The sequence below is a fragment of the Lissotriton vulgaris genome, chromosome 5 (genome assembly GCF_964263255.1).
Source record: "Lissotriton vulgaris chromosome 5, aLisVul1.2, whole genome shotgun sequence".
NCBI lineage: Eukaryota > Metazoa > Chordata > Amphibia > Caudata > Salamandridae > Lissotriton > Lissotriton vulgaris.
In genome coordinates, this window is record NC_141693.1 from 1879103737 (window position 1) to 1879124987 (window position 21251).

Consider the following 21251-nt stretch of genomic DNA (forward strand, 5'->3'; position numbering starts at 1 on the left):
ACGTGAAAAGAATTTTCAATTCTATTAAGGACAAGGAGGCGAGGATTATCCCACCCATTGTAATTGATTTGCATTGTTATTTGCTGTAATCTGTATTGATGATGTTGCAAAACTCTCTCATCCCTTGTTTTTCCCCTCCTGGTTTACATTCTTATTCTCTTGCACTATTTGGGTATTACGGCTATATGTCTCTTTTCAGGTTCTGACCCGCAGTAGAGTTTGCCGGTGCCATCCGTCTACTTTTCCCCTCTTTCCTGGTTCGGGGACCAAGTGTTCTTCTAGTGCCTGCTTCCAGTTCCTTTGGATATCTGCGGCGTGCTTTGTTCTGTTCCTATTGGTCTATGTTGGATTGCCTTATTGGACTTGAACTGTTTCCTCAACAAAGAAAGAGGAAGAAGGACTAGCATTGTGACCTTTTATACTGTATACTCTATGGTTATTCCCTAGTGTTCATGGGAAATGTAGTTTTTTATTACCATATTGGCTGCTGAGCATTTCATTATAAAGAAATGAGAAAAGCATAATCCTCGCCTCCTTGTCCTTAATAGAATTGAAAATTCTTGTCACGTATGTTTGCAAATTTTGAACTCTCCTTCTGCATTCAAAAGACTCTCTCCTTTGTTTCCATCCTTTGCATGACTGCAAACAGTCGTCTCCAAATCACACGCGTTTTTGCCTTAAACCTTACTACTGTTTCACTGCAAACTGCCCACAGTTATTTCAAAGATCAAGATCACAACCTCACATTTAATAGTCATGCCTATCAAATCTGCACCCTAGCAATACCCTCTCTCCTGTAGCTTATTTACAAATACTACCAACCAATGCATGACACCCACACATCCCCTTCTCCCACTTAAGATCACATCTAATTCTCACTAATGTAGTCTACAGCATAGAAACACGGATAAAGGCATGGAATGTTTTCTGTAGAGCACAAAACAAATTCCAATAAGCAAAAATAACTACCAAAAAAACAACAACAAAAAAACAACACAAACCCCGAGACCTGGAGCAGTGTGTTGCACAGCGTAGAAGCACAACAGTGTGTCATCAGTTGTAGTAAGGGCTAGATAATGCTATTACAATACAAAGTGTAGCCCACACTAAAAAGAATGCCATACACTTAGCAGTCAGACAGGTAGTTGTAGTTCATGCAGCCTACTTAATTATTCCCTTTTACTGTCTGACACTCTCACATAAGACAAAACAGCTGATGGTCCACCACCCAGTACTATACCAGTCTACAGCAACCCACCCATCACTAACAAAACACATGCCGAATAACTGAAGAGATTTACCACATACCTCTGGCCAAGGAGGACTCTAATAGAGCAGTGTCCTAGTCAGGACGCTGCACGTCCTGACTAGTAGAACCCCTGTCACTTCTTGGCATCTCGCAATGGCAGTGAGATCTGGGATGACATAAACAAACTTCATCCCTGCAGATCTCTGCACCGCTTCTCCCTTTAACCTACGCCTGCTCGGGATCATAAACGCAAACAAAATATCTCAGAACGGACAGCCCAGTACAGTAAACAGCTAAGTGGACTATGAGCACAAGAGGTGCCGTAGAGTGACCTGCAGAGCTGCTCAACGCTGCCAGCTTACTGAAAACCATAACCTGAGTGCCTGCCACTCACGCTTCTTCATCCATCACACTGCTAACTGCTGCGTCCTATAACACGATCATCGCACCTCGGTGGTCATCACACACAACATGGAAACGCTTCCCACACAGGATCAAAACAAACACTTCCAACCAAACACCTTACAAGGTGTAGCGACTACCCATGTAGGCAAGTGCATCAGCTCCCACATAGGGGTAATAAGCGCTATTTAAAGGTTGCAACGCAATACAGTACCCAATGGTTGCTCAGGATCTGTGTTGCACGTCTGCTCTGAGATGTTTAAATCAACAAGGCTCTCCTAGCATGCTCCATTGGGGGTGTCTGGCCATTAAAGGATTGCTATTGGCTTTCGTGGCAGACGCCATAGCTGGTGTCTTTCCTGAGACATTTGATGTCTGATGGAAAATATATCACTGCTGATGGCCATTCTGGAAAAGGTCCCTTCAGATTCGGGTTAGGGAGCGTTAATACCTGATGTCTGTTCCAGACTTCTCAATTGTGAATGCCAGGCGGAGATTCTAGCATTGCTGATGGCTGTTCTATCAAATCTGCTTCCGATGTCTGTCCTGACTCTGAGACATTTATGTTAAACTGCGGGGTCTGATGTGGTGTACTGGATTAGTAAGGGCAGTTTTGGCTGCAGCCTTCGGTTCTTTGGACTTTAGTGTCCAACATCGGCTCCAGAAGCACGTTTAGAGTTGGGTACGTTAAGTTAGACAATTACGTTGCAATCTGGTGCACGGATAAAGCGTTTATCATAAATACATGTGCAATAATTGTGGGCTGTAAAAGCCTCGTGGTGGGTGTGTGATGTTAAACATTTCGCCCTTTGATGCAGTTCTCTCCGGTCTGATTTCTGTTAGGGACACCTGTGCTGCAGAGCCAGTTGTGATAAGTATGAGACAAAAGACGTTTTGTGTCGTCACAATCAGCCTTTAGACCATTGTCTCAACCCTGTGTAACCAGCTGTCAGGATGGCCGAGCGGTCTAAGGCGCCAGACTCAAGAGCTGACTCTTCCCACCAGCTGGGTGTTCTGGTCTCCGATTGGAGGCGTGGGTTCAAATCCCACTTCTGACACAATAATTTTTAGTTATACCTATTTTAATTATAATCCCAGCGGATTACGGCCTTTAACACTGTACATGAAGTAAACGGCCACTGAGACCTCACTAAAAGTACAGCTGTCTGTGTGGGATATAGAACGCTTTGTTAGAAGGCGAGCAAAATCCGGTTCGTAGGGGCTTTAGGTTGGAAGGCAGTGACATCCGCGAGATATATTAGGCAAAGAGCAGGAGGTGTATTTTCTTTAGCCTCACTAATATAGGTAACAAGCATTTACAATGCAACGGTCTCGCCTTTGCAAAAGTTAGAGCTATTGCCATTGTAAATGACAAACTTTGTATTTATGTGTTGGTTTTGAAAACAGAGAAATAAATGGCATTGTCATTTACAATGGCAATAGCTTAATCTTTCGCAAATGCGAGACCTATTGCATTTGCACACACACACACACAGAGCCACACACATACACACACAGAGCGCCACATACACAGAGTCACACACACACACAAAGAGACACACACAGCCACACACACACACACACACAGAGCCACACACACACAGAGCCCCACACACACATAGAGCCACACACACAGCGCCACAAACCAGGCTGCTTTTGGTGGGTCCTATCTGCGTTGGCAATTATCACCCCACTCTCGGTATTCTTCCCCCGGGTGTTGTTTACTTTGCAGCAAATTCGGAAGAAGACGCAGGATGTGACTGTAGCCTTCATACTCCTCTTCACTTCCTATGTACATATGTGCAGCTACTTTTACCACGTTAGGAACACCCCTCTAAACTTCTTATAACACCAAAAGTCTTTTCACTCATAGGCCACTGCCTACCAATCACTCCCAACGAATAAAGTGGCCTCCTACTCGTTCTACCAAAAGTGCTTTGAGGTCATGCTGGGGTATGAGGTGCTATGCAAATGCTACAATTCAATACACCATTGAAGGGTTGACACAGAAGAAGATATAATGAAAAGGGGATGAACAGTGAAGGATAAAAGCAAGAAAGTACAAAATGGAGCGAGATAAGTAAGGACGGTGAGAAACAAGGACAGGAACCATGGGTGCGCACAAAAAAATAAGAAATCGAGAAAAAAGTGAGAAAGAAAAATAAACACTCGAAAGATAGATTGAAGAGGGTTGGGTCATGTTTTTTTTTAAAGTCGTGATCAGGGTGATAGAGGAGCTGAGAGGCGCAGAGTGGGATTAAGGAAGGGAGCTGGGGCAGCTGGAGGATAAACCAGGCAGGAGCAAGTATGTCAGAGACTAATAGAGACCATTGGAGGAACGAGAAAGGATCAGAAAAGGGGCATATAAAGGAGGTATTCGAGTCAGAGGGCAGCAGAACAGGGGCGTAAATATGGCAGATTGATGGTGCGTGTAAGGGCAGATGAAGAGGCAGGAGAAGGGCAATTAGAGGAACAGATATGGGGCAGTGGGATAGAGTGTAAAGAAATTATGCTTAATAGAGCGGATGAGGTTCGTGGTCAAGGGTGGGCTGGGGCAGGTACAGATGCAAGAGAAGAGGCAGTTAGAGGAACAGATGGGGCAGAGCGTGGAGAGACTGACACTGGGGTAGATGAGGGCAGGCACTGCCGGGGTCAAAGGCAGACCGTAGGGTTGGGGCCGGTACGGATGCAAGAGAAGGGGCAGTTTGAGGGAATTTAAGGAGAGATCGGGCAGAAAGTGATGCAGCACATAGTAGAGAGAACGGACACTCACGGGGTAGATGTGGGCAGTTACTGGTGGGCTCAAGGGCAAACCGAAGGGCTGGGGCAGGTACAGTTTCATGAGAAGGGGCAGTTAGTGGAACAAATGGGGCAGAGAGTGGAGAGACTGACGCTGGGGTAGATGAGGGCAGGCACTTGGGGGGTCCAGGGCAGAGCGGTGGTTGGGACAGGTAGGGATGCAAGAGAAGGGGCAGTTAGAGGGAACTTTGGGGAGTAGATGGAGCACAGAGTGGAGAGAACTGACACTCACTGGGGTAGATGCGGGCAGGCACTGGCCGAGTCAAGGGCAGACAGTAGGGTTGGGGCAAGTTCTCCCCCTCTCACAACCCTCGTCTCAACTCCCAAAATACCTTCAACTCTGAAGAAACACAGCTCTTAGTAGGCCACCCTCCTGTGATCCTAGCCTTAGCCTCTGCCATCACCAGATCGTCTTCCTACGCTTGAATCCATTCTTCTGGTGGAATTACACTTGTTCCCTCACCCAAACAGGCCCCACTGAATTGTTCAAATATCCCTATCTTGTACTTCTGTCCAAGGAAGAGGCAATCTGTTAAAAAAAATCTACCACCTTATTACGAACTCCAGTTATGTACTGGACACTCACCACTACGCAATTAAGGTGTCATGCATTTAGGTTGGCAAGGACAGAGGTGACTCGGGGTAAGCAGATCTCTTTGGAGGAAGGTCGTGTTCCTCTCCACATGGGATGGGTGACCCAAAATAGAAAAAAACCTCTTGCACTGTTGCCTGGTGTGTGGTGAAGTCGAAGCGCCCCGCCGGCGAGGTCGCAGGGATTTCTAGCTGCGCACTTGTTTCTCTCGCAACTTTGATTCCAGCCGCCATGATCAACGCTGTTGTGACGTCAACGCCTGCTAGCACCAACTAGATCTGGGAGCCATTGCGCACCAATAGCTTCTTCAGTTCTAACGTCCCTGGGGAAGCGCCAGACACCCAAGCCTCCTGCTCCCTCCACGTCTTGGGTACAACATTCCCCGATCTGTAAGCACTGACCCCGCTCACTCACCCCCACTACAGCCAGAGAGGGACTGCGGTTGGCTGCGAAAGAGTGTAATTTCCGTGCAGTGGCTTGTCATTGGCTGGAGCTTCTTACTCGCGCCCCTCCTCCTCCGAGCTCTGCCTCTCACAGTGTCAATGGCTCCTCCTGCCACAGAAAATTGGGGCTGAGAACGGAGATTGAGGCGAGCTGCTCCCATGTTCGCGGCAGCTCGGGCAGAGGGAAGGGGGGAGGCGAGAGCGGGAAAAGGAGAGCTGCGGCAGAGAGAAGGCGGGGAGGCGAGAGCGGGAAGAGGAGAGCTGCGGCAGAGGGAAGGGGGAGGCGAGAGCGGGAAGAGGCGAGCTGCGGCAGAGGGAAGGGGGGGAGGCGAGCGGAGCAGAGCAACTCCGGAAACACCACCACGTTTCTCCGAGGTCCAGGAAAAACGCCTTGGAGAAACACAGCGTCATTTTTGGATTCGGGGGCGTGTTTTTCTTTCTCTCCTCTTCCCATTGGCTGGAAGATAAAAATCCAGCCAATGGGAAGAGGAGGGAAAGAAAGTAAAAAACACACCCCCGAATCCCAAAAAGACGGGGCTTAAACGGAGTGACGCCCCTCTCTTCCAATGGCTGGCCTCCATTTAGGAAGCCAGCCAATGGAGAAGAGCGGCGGGTCAAACCCCACTCTGCAAAACATCAGTTCTCCCCAGCGAGACTGCGCAAGCGCAGCCTTCGCTAGGCGGAGACCTAACCAGTGAGACTGCGCAAGCTCAGCCTTAGCTAGGCAGAGACCTAATAACCAGCGAGACTGCGCAAGCGCAGCCTTCGCTAGGCAGAGACCTAAAAAGGAGGAGTGTTTATGAAAAATGTGAAAAAAAAAATAATCTACACGCCCAACGTCTAGGGCGTTCTTTGCTTCTGCCTCCTCATGTTCCTCCCTGCTCAGTCTCCTGGACACACCGCCCTGGCTCTGGATGGACGCCTCTGCCTCTGCTGGGTACAGATCTCGCTACTTCCGCTTGCCTCTGTGTGCCTTCCTTAACATCAGTGGCGGCTGGTCCATAGGGGCGTTGGGGCAGCGCCCCTCTAGGCAACCGGGCAGCAAGAAATGTAAGCAGACAAATTGACAGCTTTGACAATTCATCTGTTTACATTTCCGGCCTGACCTGCGCTGGCAGCTACTTCACAGCCTAAAATGCGCATTAGTCAACAACAAACGAACAGCGCACGCAGGCGAGTTGAGCAGCAGGAGTTCAGACTCGAACTGCGCATCTGCGAGGGGTGCTTTTTATTTCAGCACCCCCATTCCATTGACATTACATTAGGCATGCTGCGCATGCCTAGTGTAGTGCAGGAGTCTGCATATAGGCTCCTGCTCGGGCGGTGATGTACAGTCGCCCCATGGCCTGTAAAATGCCAGTATACAGCCCAGTAGCCAGCCACAGTCCATCCAGTCTTCTGATTTGCCACTTGCAAGTCAAGCAAAAGAGCGGGAGAAGTAGGTTCCACGTCTTTGAGAGGAGACGTGATGACATGCGAGACCAGTGGAGGAGGTGCCTGGTAAGTATGTTTTTATGTTATTTATTCATTTAATTATACCTCTCCCCCCCCAGCCTTGCAGGCCGCGGCTGGTTAGGTGAGCTGGCCGGAGTCCGTAGGAGACATCCTGCAGCCGGTCCCATCAGACACCCAAGCCTGGGGCAATGGTGACAGGAAAGGAATCTGTGCAAGACAGGGGTGAAGAACAGCTGCACATGGAACTAGTGGGGAATGGGTTCATACGCAGCCACCTGCTTGCTCGGAGCCGGATCTACATCTGAGCTCCGGCCATGCTGACATCTCCTCTCCCACGAACAATCAGCAGTGCTCTAACTGGGCGCTATTGCACCAGTGCACTGACACCAGCAACTGTGCGCCAGCACAACTCTGTACTATTATTCATACAGCACACTACCACAGCTGTGCACTATGTGTGCGGTGTACCTCTTCGTACACAAGTGACAGTGCGCTAACAAATATGTGCATGTCACACCTACCAGTACACTGCATCCGATCACTGTCACAAGGAAAGGTTCTCTGCCCCGATTGTGTACTACCAACAACTCTTTATTATTCAAACTATGCTGTAAGTAAACCATCTATAAGTAAGGTTTTTGTAGAGTGCAGATCCTGTACTGAATTATTTCAATGTGCTTTTAAGGTAGATGGTTAAGGAAAATGATATATAGTAAAGTAAAGTGATGGACGTGGATCACATCGACAGCCTGAGAGCCTCAGTCTTGACGCTCTCAGGTCTTCAGCTTCAAAACATCATCTTCCCAAGACCAAATCACTAATTAGTGCCTCAGACATTACCCATATGCTACTTGAGAGCCTCACTCTCAGGTCTCCAGCTTCAAAGTGGCTTCTTGCCAGAAGCAAACATCTGAAAGGCACTTCAGGATTGAGACATATGCACTCTCATGTAGTCCCCAGCCCTAGAGTGGCTTCTTCCCAAGAGTGTATTCCTAAGAGGCCAGTATGGACAAGATATACTGTCCTAAGTGTGCGATCTGAAGTGAGCGCATGTGACTTAGATCTCTACAACCTCCGAATTTGAGGGCCGTGGTCCTCCATATATGAATTAGAGCTCCAACCTAAGTAGGTGGCGGTCTTCAACATTTTAAACAGGTGAAGCACCGAGGATGAGATTGTACATGCACGTGCATTCAAAACCTTTTCAAAGAGGTTGGCGCCTGTGTGCCTGTTCACACCAGTGGCTTGACTGCTTCTAGTAACAATGACCTACTAAGTTACTGCTCCCTCTCAATAAGTGGAAAACCTAAGAATCATCACAAACTCCAGCAGTAGTATTAGAGAGCAAGACATGAGACGGGGGGTAGATGAGAGATAGAGAGAGTGGGAAAAATAGAACTGTGTGAAAAGAGGTATGTATAATATAATAATTTTGGATATAAGAAGGCAAGGAAGAGGCAAGAATAAATGAAGGGCCCGATTCACAGAATGAACTTAAGACTCAATCCTAAACTTACTACTATGTTGGTATTCACAGAATGCACTTACTACTTTTGGCATTCACAGAATGAACTTACTACTTTTGGCATTCACAGAATGAACTTACTACTTTTGGTATTCACAGAATGAACTTACTACTTTTGGTATTCACAGAAGTTAGGATTTTGTCTTAAATTTGTCTTAAGACAAACTTAAGACAGACTTAAGAGAAACTTAAGACAGACTTAAGTAAGGATTTTGTCTTATGTCTGTCTTAAGTCTGTCTTAAGTTTGTCTTAAGTCTGTCTTAAGTCTCTCTTAAGACAAACTTAAGACAAAATCCTAACTTCTGTGAATACCAAAAGTAGTAAGTTCATTCTGTGAATGCCAAAAGTAGTTAAGTGCATTCTGTGAATACCAAAATAGTAGTAGGTTTAGGATTGAGTCTTAAGTTCATTCTGTGAATCGGGCCCCAAGAGTTTAAGAGATAAAGGTGGACAGAGAAATGTAGGAAAAACATGGGAGAAGATATAACAGTAAGATGAAGAAGTGTATATGAGAGTGAAATGGAAAGAGAGAAAGCAAAAAAGGGGAATGGCGAGAATGAATAGATGTGGAGTATACTGGGTAACATAACCAAGAAGCATAAGGCAGCCCTTATTCAGAAAGGACAGGAAGTGACAGTGCACATCTAGTTCTACAACCCCACCAAGGAGAACTATATGAGGTTGTAAAGGGGCTCTCACCTCATGTGTATCGTAGCATGCTTCATAATCAGACCCCTCACACACAAAGATATCTCTGGGCGGGCTCAATCAGTAATCTGGGAGCTCTGGATATTATAGGGATGGGATATTATTAAAATCATGTGTAACAATAACATGAAGATTTATTAATGGTCACCCTGAAAACACATAAGCTCTCCACTGGTACTTTTTATAGACGCTCAAGGCTGTTTAAGGCCTGTGTGTTATTGATCATTATTAAATTGGCATACCTAGGATAACCTCTTAGGGTTGACCTCGGTGGGGTTGTGGAATTAGGCATGAACAGACACTTCCAGTTGTTTCTAAACAAAGGGTACCTCATCCTTCTTGGTTAAATCATGACTTCGGAGAGATGATAAAGTTCCCCATAACTTCTCCTCTTTTGCCTTTTTGGTGTGAGAATACGGGCTAGACAGTGAGAGAGAGAAATGGGGAATATCTAAGAGAGAGAAGGGAAGGGAGGCCGAAAAACTATACAAGACTCCAGACTGTGACCAGGACTATGGGCCAAGGCCTGCTAGTCTCCCACTTGGGTGAGGGGACTTCACCCAGGGAATCCAAGACTACCTGCCCTGAGCCTAGTGCGCCAACACCTGCCTACTTGCCAAGACCAGTGTGCCATGTGAGGTAGAGGAGAACGTTGTAGGCAGCAAGGTCCAGAGGGCACTCATGTCAGGTGGACATCTCTGTGAGCTGTGAAAAAAAGCTGCTGTACCTATTCTGTTGTGGCCCATGGTCAGGACGGGGTTAGGGTCCCCCGTATAACAGAAGAGGGCTGGCGGGAAGTTGGCCTTTTGAAAGACCTTGTATGCCAGGTGGTGCCGCCCTGTAGAACTTCACTGTGTTGACCGGGCCGGAGTCCATGGACAGTGAACGGTGGTAACCCTGTGTGTCGGTGGAGGTCGCACCAAGGACTGTAACTTGTTTTACCCTGTTGTAGAAGTAAGGAGTCCGCGTGTGGCCTACTCTCCTGACTTGGGCTGGAGCTGGTATGAGACGACAGGGTGCACTCCGGAACTCAGAATGCTTCCCTACTGCTGGTGTGGGTAAGACTTGTTTCGGGCCTATCGACCCTAGGTTGAACTTTCTGCTAGTTAAGTGTGATAGCACTGGAGCACTACTGACTTTAAGTTAGAGTCATAGTGTACTCTTGAGACTCATACTACTAATGGGGCATACGCTAGATGTTACCAATAGTGAATGGGGAATAACCAAGATCGCCAATGCAAGGATTGAGTGGGACAGCATGGAATGGTGAGGCTGCAAAGTATTTCTAACTACTCTCTGGGCCTTGCTTTTTAAAATTTTGATTTCGCTGTCCTGGTGTGTTTTATGATTTTTGATTTTTATTTTTAAAACTATTGATCCCTACTCTGTTCACTCCCCCCTCGCTGCGTACCTGCTGGCGCCTCTTTCTCCGCTCCGGTCCACAGCGGCAGTTTCGCCGTTTGCGTGGAAGGTGGTCACTTTACTCTTTCACCTGCATTAGGTGACGTACTTCTTGGGGCGGTACTGTTCATGCTTTCTGGTATTTAGGCATGACCAGACCGCGGACGCGCAGCATGGAATGGTGAGGCTGCATAATATTTCCAACTACTCTATGGGTCTTGCTTTTTAAAATATTGATTTCTCTGTCCTTCTGTGTTTTATGCTTTTTGCTTTTTGTTTTTAAAACTATTGACGCACAGCGGGCATGCCTAAGGCAACCCATCTGCGCCCGTCCACGCCTGGACATCGCCAGACCCCAGACATGCTGCCGGTTTGAGCAGAAATAAGCTCTCCTATTCTCGTGATAAACTTCTTCCCATTAGGCAAATAGGGAGCCCCCATGCAGTTACCTTCCTTGTAACTTGACGGAGGGTCTGTTTTGCTGTAGAAACTTTGGCTTCAACTCCTGGTCTACCATTTTGTCCCTCCCCACTCCCCTTCCCTGCCCTAGACAGAACATTAAATTGTTTAGCCTTAGCTGTCGCTCCCTAGCCAAGCACCACCCTGATGTGTTTGACCTGCTATACGATGAATTCCCTGATATTCGCTTCCTGATGGAGACATGGTTGTCAGTGGACATGGTGGCTAAGCCTGGCTTGGTGCTCCCCTGGGCTTCAGTATAATAACTCTCAATCAAGAGCCTAGAGGGGGTGGTATTGCAGTTGTTTTTAAATCCGGCTATACCTCCACCCTTGTCAAAGAAACCCTGGTGGGTTGCGAGTGTGGACGTTTTGGGATCTCTTATAATAATAATAATCTACATTTGTAAAGCGCACAATCACCAGTAAGGGTCTGTAGGCGCTGGGGGCCATCGGGAAGATTAAGCAAGCTATTGCCCAGAGTCACATGGTGCTGGGCTAATCTGCTGCCGGGGATCGAACTGTGATCCCCAGATTCAAGAGTCAGTCGCCCTAGCCGCGGCGCCACACCTAATACCAGCTATACCATGTCTGGCCTATTGATTTATCGTCCTCCAGGTCCCTCTTAGGAGTTCAGGGCTGCGTTGATCAACACAATTAGTTCTCTGGTCGTGAGGTATGCCAACTTCACTGTCATTGGCGACCTGAATTTGCATTGTGACAACCTCCACGACTCAGAAGCGGGCAACTTCTCAGCTGACCTGGCGGCTTGTCAGTTTCTTCAACTGGTTCAAGGCCCTACCCACTCTGCTGGCCATTTACTTGATCCAGTCTTCTCTAATCTTTTATATCTAACAGTCTCTTATACCTCCATTCCGGTATACTGGTCTGACCATTATCTTATCCCCATGACACTCTCGGGGGTAGAGTACTTTCGAAGGGTGCCTCAGAAACTCTCTCTCCAACGCCTCTGGCACAAATCAAATTTTGACCATCTTAACACCATCCTCTCCTCTAGTTCACCCAGACTGCCGGATGATCCGGATGCTGCCGACAAAGTGATATTGGATTGGATACTCCGCCCTTTGGACGCACTCATCCCTGTCAAACGGTCTAAGTGTCGTAGTACCAAATCAAATCCTTGGCACAATGACAAGCTCGCTAATACGCGTAAAGCTTGTAAGAAGTTGGAGCGGGAGTGGAGACAAGATTTTGACCCTATTCTGAAAGGATATTATCAGGCAGTCACTAAGAAATACCATAGCGCTGTTCAGAAAGAACGGGCAGCCAACTTCGCAGATGAGATTAGGAACAGCAATAACGCCACCAAGAGTATTTTTCCATACTTAAAGATCTCAAATCAGCTGGGGCTCCCGCTGCGTCCTCTATCACGTCTGATGAGCATTGTGAGGCTCTCTCCACCTTTTTTTTCAACAAGGTGAAAAACATCTAAAAGACCTTTTCTCAGGTGGATATGTGCTCTGGGGGCACACCTCCTCCCACCCACATGCTTGCCGCCTTCCCGCTGATCTCTGAGGACGTGCTGCGTTTACTATGCAGCAAGGTTAAATCAGGCTCCCCTGCTGATCCCATGAAGCCTGATCAACCTATGAGACTGTTACCTGTGATTCTCACACCTCTGGGCCAAGTTATTAACATGTCCCTGTCTATGGCAATTGTCCCGAGTACCTGGAAGCAGGCTTGGGTGGTTCCATCATTAAAAAAAACAACCTTGATACAGCTAAACTGGAGAACTTCTGTCCTATTTCTCTCTTGCCATGGGCCTCCAAGATCTCTGAAGTCTATATAAATTCCATCCTGTTAGGCTTTCTGGAAGAGAGCAATATACTTGATTCCTCCCAGTGCGACTTCCGTCCGGGCTTCAGCACAGAGTCTTCCCTTTTAGCGGTGACCGAACATCTGAGGGCAGCACTGGATGAGGGACGTACTTCGGCACTGATTCTATTGGATCTCAGTGCCACCTTTGATACGGTCTCTCACCAGATCTTGCTGCTAAGGTTGGAGGAGACTGGCACCGGTGGGAGTTCCTTCCGCTCACTGGCAGATTATCTCTGGAATTCACTCCCTGTGTACATTCGGAGCATAGATAATTATCTGGCTTTCCTTAAGGCTATCAAGACCCACCTTTTCCCTCCACTATAGGCCCCTTTCTGCTGTTCTCTTCCCTCCTCTCTGCTACTTCTGCTTCGATAGGTTACTAGACCCCCTCTTTCCTTTAATACAGGCTCTCTTCTGCGTCTGTTGCCTTTCTGTTGCTATTAGTGTAGGGAGGCCCCTTTGCTGGGGCAGCTGTGCGCTCTACAAGACTACTTAATATAACATAACATAACAAGGAAGTTCCAAAGAGACACAAGAGCCTCGACCTAAGGGGAGGACTGTGCAATTGTCTGAGAAATTTGTATTCTTCTTTCGTGTAATAAAATACTTATCTTTTTTCACAAAAGAGAGTATGTGGCTGGACAATGATTTGTTGCTGCTGCGCACATTTTGTGTTTTGAACTTAAGTTCACTATTCTGTATCAACACCTCTCCTAAGGGAGCCTTGGACAACTTGACCATGCTTACTACTGATAATCAAGTACAGAGAGGCTACTTGACCCAGTTGATCAGAATCCATAGTAGGCAGGGTCCCTGGGTATCCGGATTGGCCCTCAGAAAGAGGTTCTGACAGTAGAAAATCCTCTTTCCAGTGATACCTTGTTGAAACAAATTCCAGTAGGCAGCAAGAATGTCATCTTTTTCTAGAGGGTTAGGCCCCCGGGCAATGGTTGAACCCTCCCCCAAGGGTAATATTGGTATATTTATGTTTTGCCTTCCCTGGAGGAGGGGAGGGGTATTGCCCTCCACTCCAAAGGAAAAAGAAAATCTGACAGCAATTTTTGTTAAATGTGCCCAAGCTTTTCTGGTGCTACATTTGGCACCAAACACTGTGGGCAGGGGGGTGCACTGTTTGACCACACCCCGTGGTCAATATATTAGATTGGATTCTTTTCCCTTCCATTGGGGGCTGATGAGGTCCCCATGAAAGTAAAAATATGGCTGCCATGTCTTTTGTACTGGTGCCTTAGTGTTTTTTGGTGCCCACGTCCCATGCAGCAGTGTCTGCTAATTTCTTTTCAAATTAAATTTTTATTGTTGCTCTGGACGTATCATTTGAGAATATAGAGGGACACGGGCTGGCGTCAACATTCAGCCAGTATCCGTCAGTAACGCAACTTTTCTTTTGCTCATGAGGATCATTGACATATCAAAAAACAACAGTGCAGTTTCAACCAAAGCTGGTGACGAATGTCATTAAGTAAGAAAAAAGAAACATCCACCCAAAAAACAGCTCCCATCATGCCCCGCACCCTCCCACCCCAAAAATCGTCTATCGTACGCTGTGAAAGTTACAACCACCGGAGAAAAAGACAGGGTCCCACAGTAATACATGTAACAGGCCCAAGCTCCGTCTCAATCTTTGGGGGAATAGCAAACATCAAGTATAGCAAAGTCCACATTCAGATCCCCTGTGAGTTCATTCTAGTCCGTGATATTGCCTCCACTTTGACCACACCCTTCGGAATTTTTTGGGGCAACCCCTGGCTTTATATGTCACTCTCTCGGCCGCCATATAGAGATCGAGCCCTCTCCTCCATTCCTCCAAGTCTGGCGGTTCGGCCACTCCCCAACGTCGAGCAATGTCTCTCTTGGCCACTACCAGTGCCAGCACTAGGAATATGGTCAGAGGGCGGGCCAAGTCGACCTCGGTCGTCAACCCCAGCAGAGCTAGCTTTGGGTCACGTGGCAGAGTAGTGCCCAGGACCTCCTCCAATTCCCCGAATACGTCCTCCCAGTATTCCTGTATGGTTGCACAGCCCCAAAGTATGTGGTAGAGGTTCCCCACTGAATGATGGCATCTAAGGCATGCAGTGTCCAGGGCCTTCCCCATGCGGAATAGTCGCACCCGGTCGTAGTACGCTCTATGCAATACCTTCAACTGTATGAGACGGAGTAGTGTCTGCTAATTTCAGCCACTGATTTTTATTGTGCCATTCACATTTTATTTCCACACAGCACAGTCTACATCGTGGTACAGTGGGTGAGCCCACTTCCAGTAGTTATCAGTTATTCAGCCATTCACATTTTTCTATGGCCACTGTATTTAGGAGGCATTAGTGGGTGAGCTGACACATTTCTCTATGCCGTGGTGGGCTGAAGCAAAATGTGTATGGCTAAATAATTGAGCAGTGGCTCATGTGGATTTAGCCATTGACCCATGATGTATGCCTCGTAGAGTAGAATTACCATGTGAACAGCACACTAACTGATAAATGGCTGAACTGTGCTCATCCATTTACCTAATGATATATGTTGTGCTGGGTGAAAGTAAAATGTGAATGACACAAGAACTGATCAGTATCGGACGTAGGATGGCACACTGCACTATGCTATGGTGGGTAAAAGCAGAGGGGCATATGGTGCAAATGGCTAACTTAATTATGAGTTACCCACATTCTGCTATATCACAAGCAGCATTTCTCACAAAGATGTTTCTACCAGTATTGGGGACAAATGTAGCATAATGTGTAATTGTCTAATTGTGTGTGTTGCAACATGAGCCCATTAATTTTCTTATCTTTTACTCTTAGCTTTGTTGGAGACGTTTTTGGCAGCATTGGTTCTTTGGAGAATTTCTTTGTGTCAGATGAGTGTGAGATTGAGACTGTTGTGATCACACGTTACTACACTCACAGCATTGCATTACTTTATTTCAGTCCATAACCAACCACCTCTCCCTCCACAGACAGACACAGCATTAATTTCTATGAGTACATCTGCATTGCACGTAGGCCTGACATAATTAGTTATAAAAGAAAGATGGCGTCTTGTTGGAAGACTTTTTCCGATGCTCTAACTTGGGTAATGGAGGAGAGCTCTGAGGTAGGGTCTGATACTGAGAAAGCATCAGAGGGAAACGCTCATGGAGCAGGATCTGACACAGATATTTCAGCCAGAGTTCTTTCAGATGAAGACTCATCTTCCAGTGATTCAGAGGAACAGAACCTTGGTAATTGTGATGTCCCTCTGCAAGCACTAACTGTGCGCGAAGAGCTAGTGACAGGGTAAATCAATGTCAAGTGCGGGCAGATATGGCGCCGAGCACAGAGAATGCTCACTTGGCATACTTCAAATGTAGTTCAGCCAGTTAAATTCCCCATTCACTCGAAATACTGGACATAAGGTCAATACAGCATTTATTTTGCCTATTAATTTCTTGCTTCTTTTTCAGGATGCAAAATTCCTTGAAGGAATTGTGCAGCAAACACATTGGTACACTGCAGGGTTACTGAGGGAGCACGGAGGCACTCTGGCACCTCACTCTAGGGCACACCTGTGGACTCCCACTCCATTTGGGGAGCTGAAATAACTCCTGGGCCTAATGTTGAAGATGGGAATAGTCCGCACACCAACTGTAGAGCCTTACTGGTCTACTCGTGCGGTTTGGGTAACAATGTGTTTTGCACGGGTCAGGAGTAGAGACCGGTTCTTGATTTGACAGTGTATGCTGCATTTCAATGACAATTCCACTGCATTGCCCTGAGATCATCCACACCATGAGATGTTATTCAAAAGTCGGCTTGTTATGAAACACTTTTCTGCCTAATTTCAAGAGATGAATACTCCTTCTAAAGAATGAGGAGTCCTTGATCGAAAGGCAACTGCTGTTCAGACAGTACATACCTAATAAAAGAGCTTGGGGCCAATTCACAGAACTAACTTAAGACAAAATCCTAAACTTACTACTTTTGGTATTCACAGAAGTTAGGATTTTGTCTTAAGTTTGTCTTAAGTTTGTCTTAAGACAGACTTAAGACAAAATCCTAACTTACGTCTGTCTTAAGTCTGTCTTAAGTTTGTGTTAAGACAAACTTAAGACAAAATCCTAACTTCTGTGAATACCAAAAGTAGTAAGTTTAGGATTTTGTCTTAAGTTAGTTCTGTGAATCGGGCCCCTTGTTACCGCATCAAGATGTACATGTTGTGCGACAGCTCTACTGGTTATGTGTACAACCTGAGAGTATACATAGGGAAGGACTCCGCAATAAATCCTGCAGGTTGTCCTTACATGAAGGTCGTATGGGAGCTTTCCCACTTTCTCCTTCATAAAGGCCATAACCTTAATGAAGATAACATCTATGCAGGAGTGCAGTTGTTTAGTGAGTTGTATAAAGCTGGAACAGTAGCTTGCGGTACCATTAGAAAACACTGCAAAAAATCCCCCTAGGAGTTTATTTTCTAGAAACTCCAAAAAAGCCAAAGTTGTGGATTGAATTGCGATGAGCTGCTTGTTGACAGTAGGGAAGTATATGTGCTCACTGCCCTTCATAATGAGAGCACTTCTCTTTTCATGATTTGGGGAAAATTGGCAGATGTCCACAAACACACCTTTATGCCAAATTACAAGTACTTGGGTGGAGTGGATAAAAACAACCAAATTCTTCAACCATACAATGCAAGTTGCAAAACTCCAGATTCAGTTGGAAACATGAAAAGCACCTGATTCAGTTGGTGGAGCAGTGCCACCTTGTTGCCCTTAGTGTGCACCCCAGCCTAGCACTCCAGCATTTGCTGTTGTGGCTCATCTACTTGCTGACCCCATCCTGTAGCCGCTGAAAGCACTTGGCCTGACATGACAACCTCAGGTAAGCAGAGCTTGTGCGATCCCCCCTTCTGTAAAATATACCGTGGTGGCGCCATCTCAGGGGAGAATTCCCTCTTTTGTATTGGAGCGTGACCCTATGCAAATGAGGAAATAATTTCCTGTGTGCCTAGATTTCCGTTGCAGGCACAAAGATAAGAGGCAGCCCGCAAGTTCACGGACTGTATGCCACCTCTTTACGGCTAACAGTCAGTGCACCCCAGGAGCACACCTTAGGAACGGGCTACTGGAGGTTAGGCCACCTAAGCATCACACTTTAGGAAGATCCCTGCACATCTTTAAATAGGAGGTTGGGTCTCCTCCTGTGATGAAAGATAGACTGACAGCTTAAAATTACCTGTCTGCCTTTTACTAATGTACACTTCACAGTGCATGTGCACCCAGTTGGTGTAGTGCAGAGTGGGACAATTGCAGCCTAAATGTAATATTATTGCTCCCTTGTGGTGACTAATCACCATCTGCATGTTCTCCGAGGGGCGTGAAGGATAGGCAAAAGCAGCTAATTACCTAATAGCCCCAGCCTTAACATCTCTTTGGCATGCTGAGTACCTCTGTGGGCAAGATGATGAAGTATTAGGGTGGTGCAGAGATGTTTCAAAGAGGACTGTGGTGTATGAAACAGGATTTTTGGTTTCTATGGGCTGGGAGAACCTCTCTCAGGGCCAGCGGCGTTATCTGGATGCATGGCAAGTGTCTTTGAGGGCCATCTACGGTTGTTGCTCAGCTGGGATAAGACAGAAAACTGTAGGCCACCAAAGGTAAGTTGAAGGTCTTGGAGGGCTACCTACAGGTGCCTGAGGACCATTTGGGGTCTCTATAACTCTAAGGTCAGACTCAGTGTGTCTAATGACCAGTTGTTGGTGTAACAGCTGGCGAGGACTTATTACGTGCAAGTAAGTTGTGCAGGTACAGAGCAAGAATATTGATGTATTATTATCGACCTACAGAAATATTGAGGTAAAAATATCGTGGTAAGTCATATCGATGTACAAAATATTGTGGTAAAGAATATCGATTGTTAGGTAATTTTTCTTTTTTTCACTTGAGTTTTATCTAGCGCTGGCTAGACCCGGAGGTATCAGAACGCTTTACATGAGGAGTTACATAGGTTACAAATTACACATTGTTACAGAAGGTACAACAGTTACAAGTTACATTCTTAGGTTAATGGTGTGTAGAGGGGTAAGGGGGTAATGTAAAAGGGTGAGGGGAGGAAGAATCAAACTGAGCATAGGCATAAGGATAGACAAAGCAGGTAGGCGGAGATGAATTCAGGGGAGTGGAAGGGAAAAGAAGAGGTAGCCAAAGAATGAACGAGGGAAGCGGAGGTGGAGGGGGTAGGGGACACAGCGTGGAGACGGGGAAGTAACTGTGTCTGACGTCCGGCTGGGTGGGACCGGGATCATTCCCTGTCCCACCCAGGAAATTAATATTGATTGCAAAAATATCAAAGTGTTAAATTTCGTTAACAAAAATATAGTTGTCAAAAATATTGATTCATTATTAATTTTATGTATTTTAGTATTTTGCATGAGAATTGTTAGCATTTTTTTATAAGTGTTAACATTTTAGTAGTTAATATTTTATTTTACCTTGAATTTTAAGTTTTTAGTTCCGTAGCGGGTTGTGGGTTTATAGGGGAATAGGGTGGGAAGTATTTTAATCATATAGATTTTAAAAATTAATTATAGTAGTTCATAATTATTTTAAAATTGAATTTTGCGTTTTTAGTTCCCTAGCGGGCTGTGGGTTTATAGGGCAATAGGGTGGGAAGTAATTTAATTATATGAAATTCATTTATTAATTTATATTTATTCATAATTGGATAATTGTTAAGTTATAGAGTTATACATGTGTAAATTAATTTATTAATAATTGGTTAATAATTAGCTGTTAATTATTTTAAATTAATTAATATTTAATTATGTTTAATTCATTTTAGGTGTGTTGTTTTTATAGGTGTAAATGGTGGGGAGTAATTTATTTTTTATTGATGATTGATTAATTATTTGTTAATTAATTTACATTAATTTGTATTAATTAGTTTGAATTAATTATTTAGTCATTATTAATTGTAATTGTGTAATTAATTTTAGATGTGTGTTGTGTATATTATAGTGTCAAACAACGTGTAATTAATGAATGTTCATTATTTATTTTTTATAATATATTTAGATGTCAATATTAATTATGTTAATAATGGAAATAAAATATAATTATTGGTGTGGTATCCAGTACTTTTCCTACTGTTGCACTGTAGTGGGAATAGTAATTTTTACCCCTCCGTTATCCAACACTTTCCCTACTGTTGCACTCACTGGAGTGGGAATAGTAATTTTTACCCCTCCGCTATCCAGCACATTCCCGGCTTTTGCACCTACTGGAGTGGGAATAGTAATTTTTTCCCTACTCTTGTATTTATTGTGTTGCAAAATGTATTTTTAATATTTCTTTTAATAGTTTAATGTGTTAATTAATTACAGAATGTTTTATTTTATTTTAAATTATTCATAAATGTATATATTTTATTTTCATATAATTTAAAAAATGTATAAATTAAGTAAAGATAATAAAATGTTTTAAGTAAATATATGTATTTGTACACATTTTGGGGCCGATTTCTATTCGGGAAAAAAAGCATCCGTCAGAATCGTATCCGGAGCCCTCTCCGTACGAATCGTACACGTCTGTCCAATTCGCGTAGTACGATCCGTATCTCGGCAATCCGCCCGAATCGTCACGAACCGTACGAATTGCAAGGCTGAAACCGTACGGCACGGACCCTCACAGTGAACCGTACGATTCGTAAACACGCCGTACGACCCGACGATATGATCCGGTCCGAGGTATGAGGACGCGATTCGTACTGTCCACGTCAGGTAAGGGCGATTCGTACGGCAAACCACACAATCACATACACACCGTACGGTGCGTACACCCCATGATCGCAGGGGTAAGGTGCGTACCCCTGCGATCATGGGGTGTACGCACTGTACCCCATGATCGCATGGTGTACGCACCGTACACCCTGCTATCATGGGGTACGGTGCGTACACCCCATGATCGTGGGGTACAGTGCGTAACCCCATGATCGCAGGGGTACAAACCATACCCCTGCAGACATGGGGTGTACGCACCTTACCCGATGGGGCGTTCCGTACCTGTTTCGGGGCGTACCCTGCTTCTCCGGACGTTTTGGGCTCCCGTAAAAAAAAGCGTTGTACGGTGCGTACCCGACACGAATAGTACTTGCTGGGTCGGGAAAACCTGCTTCGAACCGTACGGATGTCACGTACAGCGGATTCCGAGGGAGAATCATACAGAGGTTAGAGTGAATCGGTCTTTGTACGATTCGTACGGAGTCCTGCTCCTGGTACGAATCGTACATACGGGGGAGGTTGCAGGGTACGATTTGTATGGGGAAAACGCTCCGTACGGCTATTCGGAGTGGCTTTTCCCGAATCGGATTCGGCCCCTTTGTGTGTTTATATTTT

General features: G+C 45.7%; 1 non-coding gene across 1 annotated transcript; it reads left to right on the top strand.

Annotated features, from left to right (window-relative positions):
* Nucleotides 1-2599: 2599 nt before the first annotated feature.
* On the top strand, nt 2600-2709 carry TRNAL-CAA (transfer RNA leucine (anticodon CAA)). Its single transcript has 2 exons — nt 2600-2637; nt 2664-2709. It is a non-coding gene; the product is annotated as a tRNA-Leu (tRNA).
* Nucleotides 2710-21251: the final 18542 nt, after the last annotated feature.